Source organism: Bos grunniens, chromosome 16 (assembly GCF_055505025.1).
Source record: "Bos grunniens cultivar Pamir isolate PY7600 chromosome 16, Bosgru_T2T1.0, whole genome shotgun sequence".
Lineage (NCBI taxonomy): Eukaryota > Metazoa > Chordata > Mammalia > Artiodactyla > Bovidae > Bos > Bos grunniens.
This window is the reverse complement of record NC_141180.1, coordinates 72238770-72258509: the sequence shown is the minus strand read 5'-3', so window position 1 is coordinate 72258509 and position 19740 is coordinate 72238770. Positions and strand designations below refer to the sequence as shown.

The 19740-nt window shown below is 40.7% G+C and overlaps 1 pseudogene across 1 annotated transcript; it reads right to left on the bottom strand.

The window, feature by feature from the left end:
* Positions 1-16609: 16609 nt before the first annotated feature.
* LOC147356992 (R3H domain-containing protein 2 pseudogene) lies at positions 16610-19440 on the bottom strand (annotated as a pseudogene). Its single transcript, XR_015142899.1, has one exon. The product of XR_015142899.1 is annotated as a R3H domain-containing protein 2 pseudogene (transcript).
* Positions 19441-19740: the final 300 nt, after the last annotated feature.

The following is a 19740-nucleotide window of genomic DNA, read 5'->3' as shown; positions in this document are numbered from 1 at the left end:
ACTATTCAGCCTTCTAAAATAATTTTCTTTTCCCACAGATTAAAGCACCAAATCCTCATAAATACATGTTTGTCTGTGGAATTTCTATTTTTTTTCATTAACCTATTCATATATTCTTAATCCACACATTTAAAAAATTCCATCTGAGTGTCTTATCCACTCTGCTTACTATTTTTAATAGCTCCCTACAAACCTTAAGATCAACTGCAGCCCCTTTAGCATCCCTCCTGTCTCCTTTCTCTGGAATCTCAGATCTGGGCAGAGACCCCTTTCTCAGTTATTTCCTTATTTGACTAAGAGCAACCTTCTGGTGCTTATCTGAACGGAGCAAACACATTCCTTTCATTAATCAGTCCCCTCTTCATGGCTTTATTCACACTACTTCTTACTCCTCATCTTTTACACCTCATTTGCTGGGTAAGCATGTATTCTGTTTTAAAAATGAACATAAACAGCTCCACCTGCAGCCTTCCCTCCCTCTCCATCCCAATGAAGTAGGAAGAAAACTGCTCTTCTTTACGTGTCCACATCCTTCCCCTGAGAACTGTATTTATTCAGTTACATAATGTGAGCATCTTAAATACAGGATCATGTTTTATTAAGTATGTAATATAAATTGAATGAATATTTGTTGAGTAAATTAATATAAAACAAAGACCATAAAATTATGAGAGCAATCATGAGGGTATTTATGAAATGGTGCAACACATTCTAAAATGAGACATGATAACTTTTTCAGAACAGCATCAAGAAATAAGTGTAGTTAACCACACTCAATTAGTTCAAAAGGGAGCAAATGAGTAACTGGAAAGATAACTCATACTACAGCATGTTTAATGAACTAGTAAAAGAGAAAGAAAGGGACTTCCCTGGTGGCTCAGTTATTAAAACTCTGCACTTCCACTGCAGAGGGCATGGGTTTCACCCCTGGTCAGGGAACTAAGATCCCACATGCTGTGGGGTGTAGCCAAAAAAACTAAAAGTGTATAATATCCCATTGAACAATAATCCCTGATGCTGGGAAAGATTGAAGGCAAGAGGAGAAAGGGATGACGAGGATATGGTGGGATGGCATCACCAACTTAATGGACATTGAGTTTGAGCAAACTCTTTGAGATGATGAAGAACAGGGAAACCCTGGTCCATGGGGTCTCAAAGAGTCAAACATGATTGGGCAACCAAACCACAAAAACAACTGATTAATCAAAAGGTAGAAAGAGAGTGAGAGAGAGAGAGAGAGAGAGAGAGAGAGAGAGAGAGAGAGAGAAAGCCTGTCAAAGGAAACCAGAGAACCTCATCTTGTGAGAATTAGATCTGAGGGGCTTCATAATCATCTGGCATTGGCTTGATGTCATACCTGCCTTTAACCATATACATGATAGGGACTCGAGGGATATTTCAGATTCTTCACTTAAAATCCTGGTCTAAATAAATACTTGTTGAGTAAATTAATATAAAACAAGGACCATCAAATAATGAGAGCAAACATGAGGGTCTCTGAACTATGAAGTGATGTAATACATCATTTTATCATTATGAAATACTTGTGTTGAGTTACCTGTTGTGACTAAGCAGTCAACTGATTAAGTTCCTTTGTTTGTGCATGGGAATCTTTTAAATCTTAGACCTGTGACAACCCTTAGAGACATTCAGTACTTCTGCCCCCTTGAGAAAGTCCTCAATTTCAGGCATGAAACAGGTACACAGGTGGTACATGTAGTAAGCAGACAGTCCATTATTGACTGTACACATGTTAGACTTTAATGGAAAAGTTGATAAAACTGATAATAGGCAAGGTGAAGATGAGCCCATCTATGTGGTTCATTGGAAAAATGATCTCTTTCACTGAGATGTTTCCCCTTTCAGATTTTACTCTATCTTTTCCTTAAGCCTCTCCTCTCTGAGACTAAGTGTTTGCTTCCTGATCTAATATTTCCTTGCTATCCTTTTCTTTCCCATGTTCATGCCATACTCCCGAGTTTCTTCTAGGCCCATCATGTTTCAAATTGCCCAATATGGTGGCAGTTAGCATGGTTTAGAGTCATCAACCTTTTCTTTTGCCTACTTCCTTATGCTAGAATAACTTCATGTGCCCATAGAATAACTTTTTGTATGCCCCCAAATTAGTAAAATGAATTCCCCTCAATAGATACATTTCTGAGTTAATTTAATTACTTTATGAGTTAATGTATGGAAGGAGATATACTTTCACAGTTTAATGTTAGAATAGAAAGAAAATCCTAACAAATATGGATGTAATGTTACTAAAATTGGCAAAGAAAAGAACACAAATATATGCAAGGATATTAGTAATATGTTCACACTGAGACTTCACTGGTGGTTCAGTGGTTAAGAATCTGCCTTCCAATGCAAGGGACATGAGTTTGATCTCTGGTTGGGGAACTAAGATACAAATGCTGCAGAGCATCTAAGCCTGTGAGCCACAACTAGAAAGCTTGTGTACCACAAAAGAGATTCCGTGTGATGCATTGAAGAACCTGCTTGCCACAACTAAGACCCAATGCAAGCAAAAACAGCTCATTTCCAGAAAAATAAATGACCCAATCAAAAAATGTGCCAAAGAACTAAATAGACATTTCTCCAAAGAAGACATACAGATGGCTAACAAACACATGGAAAGATGCTCAACATCACTCATTATCAGAGAATTGCAAATCAAAACCACTATGAGGTACCATTTCACGCCAGTCAGAATGGCTGCAATCCAAAAGTCTATAAACAATAAATGCTGAAGAGGGTGTGGGGAAAAGGGAACCTTCTTACACTGTTAGTGGGAATGCAAACTAGTACAGCCACTTTGGAGAACATTGTGGAGATTCCTTAAAAAACTGGAAATAGAACTGCCTTATGATCCAACAATCCCACTGCTGGGCATACACACCGAGGAAACCAGAATTGAAAGAGACATGTGTACCCCCAATGTTCATCACAGCACTGTTTATAATAGCCAGGACATGGAAGTAACCTAGATGTCCATCATCAGATGAATGGATAAGAAAGCAGTGGTACATTTACACAATGGACTATTTTTCAGCCATTAAAAATAATGCATTTGAGTCAGTTCTAATGAGGTGGATGAAACCGAAGCCTATTATACAGAGTGAAGTAAGCCAGAAAGAAAAACACCAATACAGTATACTAACACACATATATGAAATTTAGATATATGAAATTTAGACCCACTTCAAAACAGGGGACACATACAGACTGAAAGTGAAGGGCTGGAAAAAGATTTTCCATGCAAATTGGGACCAAAAGAAAGCAGGAGTCACAATACTCGTATCAGATAAATTAGACTTTAAAACAAAGGCTGTGAAAAGAGACAAAGAAGGTCACTACATAATGATCAAAGGATCAATCCAAGAAGAAGATATAACAATTATAAATATATATCCACCCAACATGGGAGCACGGCAGTATGTAAGACAAATCCTAACAAGTATGAAAGGAGAAATTAACAATAACACAATAATAGTGGGAGACTTTAATACCCCACTCACACTTATGGATAGATCAACTAAACAGAAAATTAACAAGGAAAAAAAAAAAAAACATGTATCTATAAAGCTCACTAAAGCAAAGCACAGTAAAATGAGGTATGGCAATAAAAGGCGTTAAATTTATCAAATAAAAAAAAATAATAAAGTAATGGGAACCACAGCTGCAGGTACTGCACACGATTGTGAATGTCAAATGAGATTACGTGCAAAAAAAAATAAATAAACTCCTAGTGAGCAAAAAAAAAAAAAATAATAACTTCAGATACGCAGATGACACCACCCTTATGACAGAAAGTGGAGAAGAACTAAGGAGCCTCTAGATGAAAGTGAAGGAGGAAAGTGAAAAAGTTGGCTTAAAACTCATCATTCAGAAAATAAGATCATGGCATCTGGTCCCATCACTTCGTGGCTAATAGATGTGGAAACAATGGAAACAGAGGGAGATTTTTGTGGGAGGGCTCCAAAGTCACTGCAGATGGTGTCTGCAGCCATGAAATTAGAAGATGCTTGCTCCTTGGAAGAAAAGCTATGACCACCTTGACACCATACTAAAAAGCAGACATAGAATAAAAAAAAAAAAAAAGAACTAAATCTAAAGAGGCCTCTGTTATACAAGTTAAGCCCAGCATGGAATGTCAAGAATTCACTTTCAAATCCAAAGTAATTGAGAGCAATCAGGACAAAGTATTGCTTGACTTAATGAGGTAAGGAGATTAATTTTTCCTCATTTCCAGGATCAGAGATTGCTGAATCAATCCCAACACTAAACTTTCAGAGAGTAAGAACTCCTTCCAGGGCCTGAGGGTCAAGATGGCATCCTTCTCCTAAAGCGTGAGGATATACTGTCTGGGAAATAAACACCATGTGGCAGGAGAGTCAGCTGTCCATCAGATGAATTAACAGCAAGAAAATAAATTCAGTGTGTGCTCAATAATGAAAAAAAAAAAAAAAAGAAACAAGAAAAATCTCAAACAATTTAACCTTACAATAACCAGAGAAAGGAGAACAAACAAAATCTAAAGTTAGCAGAAGGAAAGAAATCATTGAGATTTAGCAGAATAAATTAAATAGAGACAAAGAAAACTATTGCAAAGATCAATTAAGCTAAAAGCCAAGTGTTTGAAAAGATAAACAAAAATTGATAAAACTTGGTGGCTCAGATGGTAAAGAATCTGTCCACAATGCAAGAGACCCAGGTTCAATCCCTGGTTGGGAAGATCCCCTGGAGAAGGGAATGGCTACACACTCCAGTGTTCTTGCCTGGATAATTCCATGGACAGTGGAGACTGGTTGGGGTTGCAAAGAGTCAGATATGACTGTGAGACACACACACACACACACATTAGCCAGATGTGTCAAGGAAAATAAGGGAGAAGAGTCAAATCAATACAATTAGAAATGAAAACAAGTTACAACTAACTCCACATAAATACAAAGGAACATAAGACTACGATGAGCAATTCCATGCAAATACAATGGACAACCTGGAGGAAATGAACAAATTCTTAGAAAGATATTTTCCAAAGATTGAACCAGAAAGAAATAGAAAATATAAACAGACAAATCACAGGCACTAAAATTGAAACTATGATTTAAAAACCCCCAACAGATGTGGGAGGGGGGAGTGAGGCTCAAAAAGGAGGGGGCATATATATACCTATGGCTGATTTATGTTGATCTATGGCAGAGATCAATGTAATATTGTAAAGCAATTATCCTTCAGTATAAAAAAGAAAAAGAAAGAAAAACTCCAAAAAAAAAAAAAAAAAAGAAATTTAGAAAGATGGTAACAATAACCCTGTATACGAGACAACAAAAGAGACACTGATGTATAGAACAGTCTTTTGGACTCTGTGGGAGAGGGAGAGGGTGGGATGATTTGGGAGAATGGCATTGAAACATGTAAAATATCATGTATGAAACGAGATGCCAGTCCAGGTTCGATGCACGATACTGGATGCTTGGGGCTGGTGCACTGGGACGACCCAGAGGGATGGTATGGGGAGGGAGGTGGGAGGAGGGTTCAGGATGGGGAACACATGTATACCTGTGGCAGATTCATTTTGATATATGGCAAAACCAACACAATATTGTAAAGTTAAAAAATAAAATTAAATTAAATTTAAAAAATTTAAAAAAATACATACATTCACATCTATTTTATAGTTCATATATGTGAAGGCCAAGATGCAGTGTGTACATATTTAAGGCCAAACCCAGTGACTTTTGTGTTTTGTTCCCCAGCTTCTATAGTTTGCTGAAAAGGAATTTTAAAAACTGTGTAGTTTCGGGATCATTGATTAGCTTTCTAGGAGGTTCTTGGTCTTGCTGGCATAAGACACTTTGCAGTTCACTTACTCATTTCTGGAGAACAAGGCTGTGGCTGGACATGGGTGACAGTAGGTAGAGTGTGTGACTTCTTGTCTCACAAGTCATTCAACTCTAAGAGTAGCCTTGAAAGGAAACAAACAAAAAGAAAAGAAAAAGCTGGGAACCCTCTAGGGGCAGAAAAATGAAGAGGTTAAAATTATTTTCTCTTTATAAAAGACTAAAGGCAGACTTAAAAGCCTGCCTCTAAATGTAAGAGCAAGGACAGCTTATTAATAGTTTATTGTTATTAGCAGTTATTGAGGCTTCCCTGTTGGCTCAGATGATAAAGAATCTGCCTGCAATGCAAGAGACCTGGGTTCAGTCCCTGGGTGGGGAAGATGCCCCAGAGAAAGAAATGGCTACCCACTCCAGTATTCTTACCTGGGAAATCCCATGGACAGAGAAGCCTGGCAGGCTACAGTCCATGGGGTCTAAAAGAGTCAGACATGACTGAGTGACTAATACTTTCACTTACGAACAGTTAGTATAACAGTTGGTAACTTTGATCTTACCATGTACTTGGTACAATGAACTATTAATATTTTATCATCACAGTAAATTCTATAAGTACTGATAGTATACTCTGTTTATATGTGAGAAAACTGAGAACACACAACCATTCAAACAAGAGCACATGAGCAGTGACAGTGAGAGCTGTCATTCATTTCCAGGCATTTTTACCCCAAATCCTACAGTAATAATAACCATAGGTGTGGCTCTCCAAAAAATTAAGGTATACCATGTAACATGCATGCTAAAAATATAGAAATGTACTAAAATTATATTACTAATTCATTACATGAATTATAAAACTTCATGATTTTTTTAAAAAAATAGGGAATACCTAATTGCTTTAAAAGGGTAGAAAAACAGAATGACAAGACGAGAAAAGAAAATAAAAGGGCTGTCAGTCTTATGTTTAAAAGCTCTCTAAGTAGATATAATTTTAGCAGAAGTTTCTTTAAAATATTTGGTGTTTGAACATTCAAGATATAATTAACTCACATGTAACTGGAGCTCTCTCAGAACAATTATGACAAGTGAGAAGTTCTCATTGATTTTCAGAAAGTCAGCAAATGTGTCAGTGATAGAGAAAAATCAAAGAAAAATAACAAATAACAGTTCACGTGGAGAGAGATGGTATATGTGTGTGTGCTCACTAATGTTCAACTCTTTGCAAGCCCATGGACTGCAGCACGCCAAACTCCTGTGTCCATGGGATTTTCCAGGTAAGAATATCAGAGTTAGTTGACATTTCCTACTCCAGGGGGTCTTCCTGACTCAGGAATCGAACCAGAGTCTTGCATCTCCTGCATTGGCAGGCAGATTCTTTAACACTCATGCTACCTGGAAGCCCAGAGAGATGGTAGCATAAGCTTTAAGAAATAATTTTTAAGAACCAAAGCTAAATCCAGTCTACTGGATTAAAGTTATCTCTTCTTTACTCGAGAGGGAGAGGGTGGGAAGATTTGGGAGAATGACATTGACACATGTAAAATATCATGTTAGAAACGAGTTGCCAGTCCAGGTTCAATGCACGATACTGGATGCTTGGGGCTAGTGCACTGGGAAGACCCAGAGGGATGGTATGGGGAGGGAGGAGGGAGGAGGGTTCAGGATGGGGAACACATGTATACCTGTGGCGGATTCATTTTGATATTTGGCAAAACTAATACAATTATGTAAAGTTTAAAAATAAAATAAAATTTAAAAAAAGTCATCACCATAAAAAAAAAAAATATGTACCTCTTACTCTTTGTTACTCCTCACGTAGCTCATAGGGTTGCAACAGATAAGGTTCTGCTTATCGGTCAGAAATTAATACAGCCTCCTTCTATTCTTTTATTTTGATGAGTCCAATAACTGAATATCTGCCAAAGAAATGCAAGATTGGAAAGAGAAAGAAGCAAGAACCATCATTGCTCCATTGGCAACAATGACCAGATTCTTGGGTTTTAGAAAATGACAAGAAAATATAATTTGCTCTTGTGAGTTCTCCTGTGAGTCACTGGCTTCCAGGCTGCAGCAGCCAAGATTGTTGATGAAAGCTTCCTGTGATTCTAGCACTTTTAGACTTCTTGAAAGATATAGCTTTTCCAAGAGTTTTGTTTGCCCTTAATTCTCTGTATTAAATCCCCTCCAGCCTGAAATATCTAGAGTGACTGATGTTTTTCTGTTAGATTTTTTTTGACTGTTATTTGTATTTGAAGTGGTCCTTGTGAAAAGATTTTGCAATGCGATCTGAGAAGGATATCTGTTCTATTCATATTTGAAGATAATAACAATCTCATCATCAGCTAAGGAATGTATATTGATAACTCATAACATGTTATGGAAAAATAGTTCATTAAATGATTACCTACATTTACCTGGAATAAAGTGTCTATTAAAGGCAAGGATTTGGGAAAGCAATAGCTCCTGCAATATAATATTGTAGAAATGATTACAGGAATCTCTGGGTGGGCTAACAGTAGTCATTATACAAGAATACTTACAAAATGACAATAACAAGCTCATGCTTTTCAGTTTTTAGTTTAAGACCTGGTTAGAAAACTGCAGGGATTCTGTAATTGCTGTGAGGCATTTTGCTACCACTTTTATCAAAGGGTTGATGTAATCCAGATCTATAATTTGATTTACAAAATATAAAATTATAATACACACTGAATTTATAATCTTTTCATGGCTTTTGTATGAGAGGTAAGGTGCTTATTGGCAAATACTGGGACTTTGGTAATAGGAATGAGTGTGTGTTAGTGGACTGCAGTAAATTTCTATACCTTTTACTCATTGAGTGGGCTTCCCTGGTGGCTCAGGTGGTAAAGAATTCACCTGCAGTGCAGGAGATCTGAGTTCAATCCCTAGGTTGGGAAGATCTCCTGGAGAAGGGAGCAGCTACCCACTTCACTATTCTTGCCTGTAGAATTCCATGGACAGAGGGGCCTGGCTGGCTACAGCACTCAGGGTCACAAAGAATTGGACACAACTGAGCGATTTTTGCTTGCTCATTGAGTTGACTTTTTTTTTTCCTTCCACTAATTAACACGGAGAAGGCAATGGCACCCCACTCCAGTACTCTTGCCTGGAAAATCCCATGGATGAAGGAGCCTGGTAGGCTGCAGTCCATGGGGTCGCTAGGAGTTGGACACGACTGAAGGACTTCACTTTCACTTTTCACTTTCCTGCATTGGAGGAGGAAATGGCAACCCACTCCAGTGTTCTTGCCTGGAGAATCCCAGAGACGGGGGAGCCTGGTGGGCTGCCGTCTACGGGGTCGCACAGAGTCGGACACGACTGAAGCGACTTAGCAGCAGCAGCAATTAACAAGTTATCCTGAAGCAGTTCTCTTTCAGCAGCACTTGCAGTGATATACATCAGTGTCTTATCTCAGTGCTTTGACAACCTGAGTCCTTGGTTATAATCTAGTCTAAAGCAACTTTGATTGTATCACCATCCTGGGTACATTATGCTGATCTATTTTATCGACCATCTACATTGAATCATGCTGATTGGGAATGTCGATCATGAAATGCAATTTTGATAGCTACCTTTTATAGAAATGTACCTGCATATGAAAATTGTGGGATCTTCTCTTTGATAAACCCTTTAAGAGTTCTGATGTTAGTGAAATGATATGATACTCCTTCAGAATGAGAAATAAGTTTATATATTGATATTTTTGGTTTATCACAAAGGAACACAAGGTACAGTGGTCATTGAATGTCTTGAATTTGGGAAGTAGCACACATCAAGTTAGAGTGAATTACCCTGGTGGATAGAATAATTTCCTCACTTTTCTCACCATAAAGAGTCCACATTCAAAACCTGAGAACCTGTGAATATTTTACCTTGCATGACAAAAGTGACTTTGCAGATGTATTTAAGATTCTGGAGAAGGTAGGACTATGTCTAGTACCCTAGACTAGCAGGGTGGGCATGATATAATTATAGGGTCATTCGTAGAGACTGAAGGCTGTGCTTTGTGAAGATGGAGCAGGGGGCTTTAAGCTGAGAGGAAGGGGCTGAGTCAGAGAATGCAGGCGGCCCTAGGAGCTGGAAATGTTTCCAAACCCATTTTCTATGTACATACTGCTATTCTCAGGATTCATTGTGCAGCAAAAATAGATGAATAGGTGAGTAGATAGGTAATAGATAGATACAATAATAAAAAAATAAAGCAATTGATTCATGACCTTGAGAGTCTCTGATACAAATAGTTCCATTTTCCATAATCAGCTGACATTACAGACTTGTGGGATAGAGTATTAAACACAGACTCACAGTCTTTGTTGGGAAATAGCACCTTTTGTGGTTGCATTGTTGTGATAGAATAAAAAATAAATATTTAGTCTGACTTGTACACAATTGCCTACTTTTTTTCCCTTTTCTCCTAGCATGCTGCTGCTGCTGCTAAGTCACTTCAGTCGTGTCCGACTCTGTGCGACCCCACAGATGGCAGCCCACCAGGCTCCCCCGTCCCTGGGATTCTCCAGGCAAGAACACTGGAGTGGGTTGCCATTTCCTTCTCCAATACAGGAAAGTGAAAAGTGAAAGTGAAGTCGTTCAGTCGTGTCCAACTCCTAGGGACCCCATGGACTGCAGCCTACCAGGCACCTCCATCCATGGGATTTTCCAGGCAAGAGTACTGGAGTAGGGTGCTATCGCCTTCTCCAAGCATAGCTAGTTTTTATAAAGGATATTGCTTGTGGACAATGATACAACTAAGTCTTACAATATACAATATTAAAAAAAGTAAGTGTGTTGAAATAAAGAATAATCACAACAGTTATCAATGGGAATTTTTGTTTTCCTTTTATTCTATATGAGGATATTCCTTTTAGTAAAGCTAGTTGCATTACACTCTGGAAGCTTGATGCCACAGTTTTTGTGTGTGTGTGTGTGTGTGTGTGTGTGTGTGTGATTTTATTTTATTTTATTTTTTTATCTTTTTATTTTTTTTAATTTAATTTTATTTTTAAACTTTACATAATTGTATTAGTTTTGCCAAATATCAAAATGAATCCATCACAGGTATACATGTGTTCCCCATCCTGAACCCTCCTCCCTCCTTCCTCCCCATACCATCCCTCTGGGTCGTCCCAGTGCACTAGCCCCAAGCATCCAGTATCGTGCATCGAACCTGGACTGGCATCTCGTTTCATACATGATATTTTACATGTTTCAATGCCATTCTCCCAAATCTTCCCACCCTCTCCCTCTCCCACAGAGTCCATAAGACTGTTCTATACATCAGTGTCTCTTTTGCTGTCTCGTACACAGGGTTATTGTTATCATCTTTCTAAATTCCATATATATGCATTAGTATACTGTATTGGTGTTTTTCCTTCTGGCTTACTTCACTCTGTATAATAGGCTCCAGTTTCATCCACCTCATTAGAACTGATTCAAATGTATTCTTTTTAATGGCTGAGTAATACTCCATTGTGTATATGTACCATAGCTTTCTTATCCATTCATCTGCTGATGGACATCTAGGTTGCTTCCATGTCTTGGCTATTATAAACGGTGCTGCGATGAACATTGGGCTACATGTGTCTCTTTCCCTTCTGGTTTCCTCAGTGTGTATGCCCAGCAGTGGGATTGCTGGATCATAAGGCAGTTCTATTTCCAGTTTTTTAAGGAATCTCCACACTGTTCTCCATAGTGACTGTACTAGTTTGCGTTCCCACCAACAGTGTAAGAGGGTACCCTTTTCTCCACACCCTCTCCGGTATTTATTATTTGTAGACTTTTGGATCGCAGCCATTCTGACTGGTGTAAAATGGTACCTCATAGTGGTCTTGATTTGCATTTCTCTGATAATGAATGATGTTGAGCATCTTTTCATGTGTTTGTTAGCCATCTGTATGTCTTCTTTGGAGAAATGTCTATTTAGTTCTTTGGCCCATTTTTTGATTGGGTCATTTATTTTTCTGGAGTTGAGCTGTACACAGTTTAGAAAGTGAGAAAGCTCAGTTGTGTCCAACTCTTTGTGACCCCATTGACTGTAGCCTACCAGGCTCCTCTGTCCCTGGAATTTTCCAGGCAAGAGTACTGGAGTGGGTTGCCATTTCCTTCTCCAGGGGCTCTTCCTGACCCAGGGATCAAACTTGGGTCTCCTGCATTGCAGGCAGATGCTTTACCATCTGACCCACCACAGTTTGGGTTTAGTTTAATATTAAAAGTGTAATATTCACCATATTTATCAGGAAATGCTCTTTGAATAACATCTGTGGAGGAGAAAGGGCAAAACTGAGTCAGAGGGAAAAGTTGAGTTGCTGTGGTCAGTGGATATCTCCCAGTGTGAGTTGTGGATGCACATGGCTTATCAGACATGCATGTCATAGGTTGGCTCTGAATTACCTGGACTTTCTACTTCTTTAATAAGCCCTTGGGAGTGCCCTGTCCCTGAACAGACAGAATAATCAGGGAGGCAACTCAGTGCAGCTGAGACAATCGTGAAAGGCCGCCCAGCATCTGGGACAGCCAAGTTTACCTTGAAGTGGGGGAGATCCAAGAGAGGTTTCTCCATTCCATGGCCAGCACACAGGCTGATGCTGCTCGGGTTGTTCAGTGTAATCATGGGTTCAGTACTATCAGATCAGTCTTCACCTACTAAGTGAAGTCAAGACAGAGAAAGATAAATATCATATGGTATCACTTATATGCAGAATCTAAAAATTTGATACAAATGAACTTTTTTACAAACAGAAACAGACTCAGACATAGAAAACAAACTATGGTTACCAATGAGGAATCGTGGTGGGGGAAGGATAAATTATGTTTGGGATTAACAATTACACACTACTGTCTATGTAAAACAAATAATCAACAAGCACCTACTGTATAGCACAGGGAACTATATTCAATATTGTGTAATAATGCATATGGGAAAAGAATCTAAAAAAGGATGGATATATGTATATGTATAACTGAATCACTTCGCTGTATACCTGAAACTAACACAACAATGTAAAACTAACTATATTTCAATGTAAAATAAAAATTAAATGAAAAAGAGTGTGATATTGGCATAGCCAGATATGTAAACTGTACCTACTTTTCTGGTGGCAATTTAGCACGATTTAGTCTTTATACTTCCTCACATGTCACAGGATCTGGAAGCTTAAGAACTACATTCTGCCAAACTGAGTGAATCATGTGAGAAGTTGAAGATGGAAGAGAACTAATCAGAGGTTCTGTGGCTGCGACAGATGGTTGGCCTTTGGCGGAGGTAAGGTTTTGCCAACAGCTCCCAGCTTCTTTCCTGAAAAATCACTCAGTTTCATGCTGCAGATGACTGAGAATATTGGTGAGAATTGTCTATGATTTCTGATTTTTTTATTTCCCTAGGCTTGCTTCCCCAACCCCATTTATAGTCATATGTCTCTATTTCTCTGTATTAAACTACCTTAACTTTAAAATGCCAGAGACATTTGCATACCCCTGCCTCTTTTTCCCACTCCAGTGTTCTTGCCTGGAGAATCCCAGGGACGGGGGAGCCTGTTGGGCTGCCATATATGGGGTCTCACAGAGTCGCGTACGACTGAAGCGACTTAGCAGCAGCAGCAGCCTCTTGTTCTCTGGTTCATTAAACTATCACAGTGACTCACATCTGTGTCAGGACTACCCTCTTGTCACCATCAACTGAAAACCCTCAGTAGTATCCTTCTGAAGCCACCGAGTTTATGACCACAGACTCCTGAATTTCCAGCTGTTTCTTTCTAGTCCCTAGCACAGTGAATCCAACTCATTAAAGTAACCGAATTGACAATCCACAGGTCTTACCACAATTCACTTCTGCTCTCACTTTTCACTTAACCAGTTAAGAAGTCAGGGTTTGTTGTTATAATTACTCACCTAACCTTTACCCTCACTTCTCCTCCTTCTCTCTCACTTAAAAGCCCAAGCCTCCACATATCTACTTCTCCTGGAGGAAAGCCACATTAAATTGGGTCAAATCTATGACCAATAGCCTCAAACATCAGCAAAAATGTAAGCAATCCCAAAAGAATTTCTCCAAGCTCTTTCCACCATCCCCCTCCCCCCTCACACTCTGTGACCTGGGCCTTTGCATGCTTCTCCTTACTGTGTATGAATTGTTTATATTTTGACCAAAGACAAAAACTTTTCACCTGTGCTCCAGATGTCAGCTCTCACACTCACTCATAAACATGGCTCTAGACTTTCTGCTTCTGTTCTGTGGCATTGTTTTCTCTCTAGTACAAATGATCTGTGAGGATCGTGCATGACAAGAATGGCATAATTTCTCCATCTTATTAACACTCCAGGCATCATCCTCCAGGCACCACACCACTGCTCTGCCCCTATAACCTTCTGCTTTCTGTGTCTAATTTCTTTCCTCATTTCTCCTCTCCTTTCTCTCTTAAATTCTTTATGAATAGATTTTGGTTCCACTATGCCAGAAAAATGTCATAAATGACTTTGTTAAATCTAGTGGTCATTTACTCAGTCCTGAATGTATTTGTCCTGTCTGCCGCCATCACCACAGCTGATTCAACCCTGTTCATTGAAATACTCTGTTCCCATCACATCATGGAAAATAGATGAGGAAAAAATAGAAATAATGGCAGAATTTATTTTCTGGGCTCCAAAATCACTGCAGATGGTGACTGCAGCCATGAAATTAAAGGACATTTGCTGCTTGGAAGAAAAGCTATGACAAACCTAGCCAGCTTATTAAAAAGCATTTTACCGACAAAGGTCCATATAGTCAAAGCTATGGTTTTTCCAGTAGTCATGTATGGATGTGAGATATGAGCCATAAAGAAGGTTGAACGCCAAAGAATTGATGCTTTTGAACTGTGGCATTGGAGAAGACTCCTGAGAGTCCTTGGACAGCAAGGAGATCAAACCAGTTAACCCTAAAGGAAATCAACCTTGAATATTAATTGGAAGGACTGATGCTAAAGCTGAAACTCCAATACTTTGGCCACCTGATGTGAAGAGCTGACTCATGGGAAAAGACTCTGATGCTGGGAAAGGTTAAAGGCAGGAAGAAAAGGGGCTGACAGAGGATGAGATGGTTGGATGGCATCACCAACTCAATGGACATGAATTTGAGCAAACTCCAGGAGATGGTGAAGGAAAGTGAAGCCTGGTGTGCTGCAGTCCATGGGGTTGCAGAGTCAGACATAACTGACAAACTGAACAACAAAATGCTTGCCTTCTAGAAAACACTCTTTTTTATCCTGTAGACACTTTAATCATTCGTCACTCTTATCTTCCTATACTCACACTTGATAATTTCAAATTTAAATCCTGTCTTGTAATGACTGTCATATCTCCTACTTCGACCTCTTCCCGAAGTTAAAGGTCCAGCTACCTCCAGCACGTTACTACTTAGGTGAGAAGCTTCTAGAACTTATCTGTTCAGAAGTCCCATCTGTCCTGAAATCCGATCTCTGCCAAAATTGTTTTTTCCTCTTTCTTTCAGTATAGTAAATGCAAAAAGTATCATCCCCAGTAGCTGATGCCAACAATGTTGGAATTTTTTCAACTTCCTCCTTTTGTTCTCTTGCAACACCACATATAATTTCTAGACAAATTCTGTCAGTTATATTTACAAAAAAAAAAACTATATATAGATATAGATAGATAGATATATCATAACAAGCATATCTATCTCTACAGCAAGTCTCCACTATGTTTTGAATTGTAATAGTTACCTGGTGGTTTCCCTGTTTTTGCCTTTACCTCCTTATCTTCTCTTCTAGCATGATATTTTAAAATTATAATTCAAATAATGTCCTCTTTTAATCAAAACCTGAACATTATTTTTGAGTCCCTTCAGCTTCCTAATGGGCCATGCTGAATATGCCTGTTAATTTTAATTATTTTTTATTTTACCTTCTACTACTGTATTTAATTAAATACAAATAGCCCCTAGATAATAAAGAAATAATGTTATTAGCTTTGTAATAATTTACATAGAACAGCCAAAACTAAGAAACAAATTATTCATGAATAACAGGAAGATAGATAAATAGAATTTAAACCTGAGTATTTTGCTTTTAAATCTCAATCTTGTAAGCACTGGACAATATTCACTTTTCTTTAGAAATATGCAAGCAATCTTCTTATTCAGTAACAAGATCTTAACTAAATAAAATAGCTAGTGCTTCCCTGGTGGCTCAGATGGTAAGACTGTCTGCAATGCTGGATACCTGGGTTTGATCCCTAGGTCAGGAATATCCCCTGGAGAATAGAATGGCAACTGATACTCCAGTGTTCTTGCCTGTAGAATTTCATGGACAGAGGAGCCTGACAGGCTACAGTCTGTGGAGATGCAAAGAGTCGAACATGACTGAATGATCAACACTTTAACTACTTTGATAAGTAATATGATAACATTAAAATAATATATTCAAAGAGTAAGGTATATAAGAAAACAGATTGGAAAGCATAAATGTTCAGTAAGACTGAAATTATTATAAAAGGAAATCGCTTCATAAGACTTCACTGATAGCCCTATTCTCTGTTGATGAAGTTACTGTTAATTTTTGCAATTTTTGTTCAACAGTTTAACATTTAAAATTTTTTATAAAATGAATAGTCTTTATTTTTAATTTCAGAAATGAAAGCAGGGCATTGTCATAACCAAATTTAGCTAAAATGCTTTCTTTTTTCCTAAGGTATAACAAAACTTAGAGAAGAGTCGATCACCTAATTCAGTCATTTCTTCATGTCTAGTTCAGTTTATTTTTTTTTCTCAGATTTTTTTTAATATTTTAAAACAAAATCAACCTCCCCCCAAAGAACCCCCCAACAAACAAAAAAAAAGATTAAATAAAATTTACAGTGAATATACCCAGCAAACATCTGTATGTGCAATTAAATACTGTGTCTGTTACTGCGGCACAAACCTCAAACAAACAATATACAAGTGTTCTGGGGGTGGGGGCGGGTGGAAGGAGGTCCAAATTTTAACTCTGTGGGGTTTGGAGAGACAAGATAGGGTGAGAGAAAGGGGAAATCAATTTTGTTTTTCTTAATTCTGTCCATATAAATAATATTCATAAAGACCAAAAAAGAAAAGGGAGCTTGGGATAGTAAGAAAATAGGAGAACAGGGGAGTGTGGGACCCTCCCAATTCTACCTGACCAAAAAATATGAATTAATTTCATGGTGAGAGAAGAGATAAAAAATGATAGAAGAGGATGGGAAAGAGAGGGAAGGGGACATTGGCCAACCAGGGAACCGGAGGGAGCCTTGGCAGGGGAGTGAGAAAGTCCAGTGCCAGTGTGAGTGTTTGTCTGTTTCCATCTTCATCCCACTGTCTTAGGCTCCAGTTTCGTGTCTGTCTGTAGACCTTATCTTACTTTCTGCCTCTGTCTGTGGTCTGACAGGACCTCTTGACCCCCTCCACCCTGCCCCGACCCCTGCCATGCTGGTGCCTTCTCTTCTCCATTTATTGGGAGCTGGCTCCCTCCAGGATCCTCAGGTCATAGTTCTTTTTGGCCACTCGAAGTTTGAAGCGACTCACAGAGTTGTTGAGGCGAGGGGAGGCATTCTGAGCAGCCAGGGGGCTGGGGAACACAGCCACAATGGTGTACAAGGCAGCGAGGTCCGAGTGGCGGCCATTCTCAGCAGTCCCACCGTTGTCCCCCCCACCCCCACCAGGCAGACCCTGAGCATCCTTGAGCCACTGGATCTTGGCGCCGGACATAGCAAGCTGAGTGAAGGGTTTGTCTGCCTCGGTACGGGTGATGCCCTCCGGGAGATCTGTCACCTCCAGTACCCGTCCCAGAACAACGTCTGTTGTCCCCAAGTCAGTGGAGGCAGATTTGAGTGCTTGTCTCTTGCTCCGATTTCCATGCTTCAATCTGCTCTGTCCCTGGTGCACCGAGTAAGCTGACTGGCCTTGGAGCAGGGGAGGGCAGATGGACAGATTGTACTGTAACGGCTGGCCCAAGAGGGAATAGCGACCATCACCCTGTGCAGGACCTCCAGGCCGGGGGAACTGTGTGAGGACAGGAAGGGGACTAAGTCCTGTGCAGACGTTGCTGAGGCTGGTGACAGGAGAGGGTGCTGGAGACTGAGTAGGAGATGTGACAGGGCTGCTGCTCATCTGTGTGTTGGCCTGGGGGCTGCTCTCAGGACTGTACAGGTCTCCAGGTTTCTGACCCCGCTGGTCCATGCTGTAATATTTACAGTGACTCCACTGGACCATGGATGGGTTCTGGGGAGGCTGGGGTCCATTAGGGACATTCAGCTGCATGACCACCACACCTGGTCCAGAAGGTGACGCTCCTGAGTACTGCTGTGGCATCTGTGGTGGACTGCAGGGGGAGGGAGACTGAGGCATCTGGTACTGCTCAGAGCCAGGAGGCTGCAGAAACCCCACAGAAGGGCTTGTACCGTTCTGCTGAGCTGGTGGGATCATGCTGTAATACACTGGAACACCCCCTGCTGGGAGGGCCCCCTGCACAGATTGGCTTGCAGGGACCAGCATGGGTTGCTGGAAAGGTGGCTGGACCATATTTTGTGAGTCATTACCCACTGGGACTTGGTAAGAAGGCAGTGGAGTGTACTGAACCACCAGGCCTTGCATCTGGCCCCCAATGCCGCTCCTCTGGTTGCTGAGCAGGCCCTGGTTCTGTGGCTGCTGGACCCCAATCATGCCTTGGTAAGCCGCTTGCTGCTGGTTAGGCATCATGGGCTGTAAACCAGGCTGCTGGGATGGCTGAGGCAGCTGCTGACCACGCTGGGGGCTGTATGCCACCGGGTGAGACAGAGGTCGGTATTGCTGGTTGGAGTTGGGGTACTGTCCAGGGGAACAGTAAGACACCTGGGTCTGTTGAGGGGGCTGCATGTAGCCCTGGGGTGGCAGGACTTGCTGAGTAGGTGGTGCATGGCTAGAGGTGGAATAGTTGGAAGTAGGGAGGGGCTGCCCTGTAGAAGCCATGATGAAGCTAGTCTGCTGAGGGTGCTGGGAGATAAGTGGGGGCTGGAACAGAGCTGAGGATGGGTCAGCTGCTTCAGTAGAACCTTGGCGACTAAGGCTCATTTGTCCAAAGGGGTTGCTGAGATCATCTGCCTGTGAAATCATGTGATTATTCAAAGGTGGCTGTTGTTGAGGCGTGGGTGGGAGAGCAGGAAGTTGCTGTTGCTGCTGCTGCTGTTGTTGGGCAGTACAAGGGAGAAGGCCCCGGACAGACTGGGATGAGGTGACCTGGTTGCACACTTCTGGGGCACCTAGCGCCATACCTGGCCTGGAAATCCTTCCTGCACTGCCACCTTTGCTGCTCCCGATGCTGTCACCCCGGGTGAGGATGGAGATTCCACTGAAGCTGCTGGCTTTGGTGACAGGGGGCCGCATGCTCCGGACAGAGCCATCGGAGTCTGTGCTGCTCCAAGGCCGAGGCTCCAGGGATTTGAGTTTGCTGTCTGTGCTGCTCTGGCGGCTGCTTGAGGTGCGGCTCAGCCCCTCACGGTTCCCCCTGATGTCATTTAGATATCCATTGCTCCGTTCTGCCAGACTGTTTGCAACCCCATGGACTGCAGCATGCCAGGCTTCCCTGTTCATCACCAACTCCTGGAGCTTGCTCAAACTCATGTCTATCGAGTAAGAGATGCCATCCAACCATCTCATCCTTTGTTGTCCCCTTCTCCTCCTGCCTTCAATCTTTCCCAGCATCAGGGTCTTTTCCAATGAGTCAGTTCTTTGCATCAGTGGGCAAAGTATTGGAGTTTCAGCTTCAGCATCAGTCCTTCCAGTGAATATTCAGGACTGATTTCCTTTAGGATGGACTTGTTGGATCTCCTTGCAGTCCAAGGGACCCTCAAGAGTCTTCTCCAACACCACAATTCAAAAGCATCGATTCTT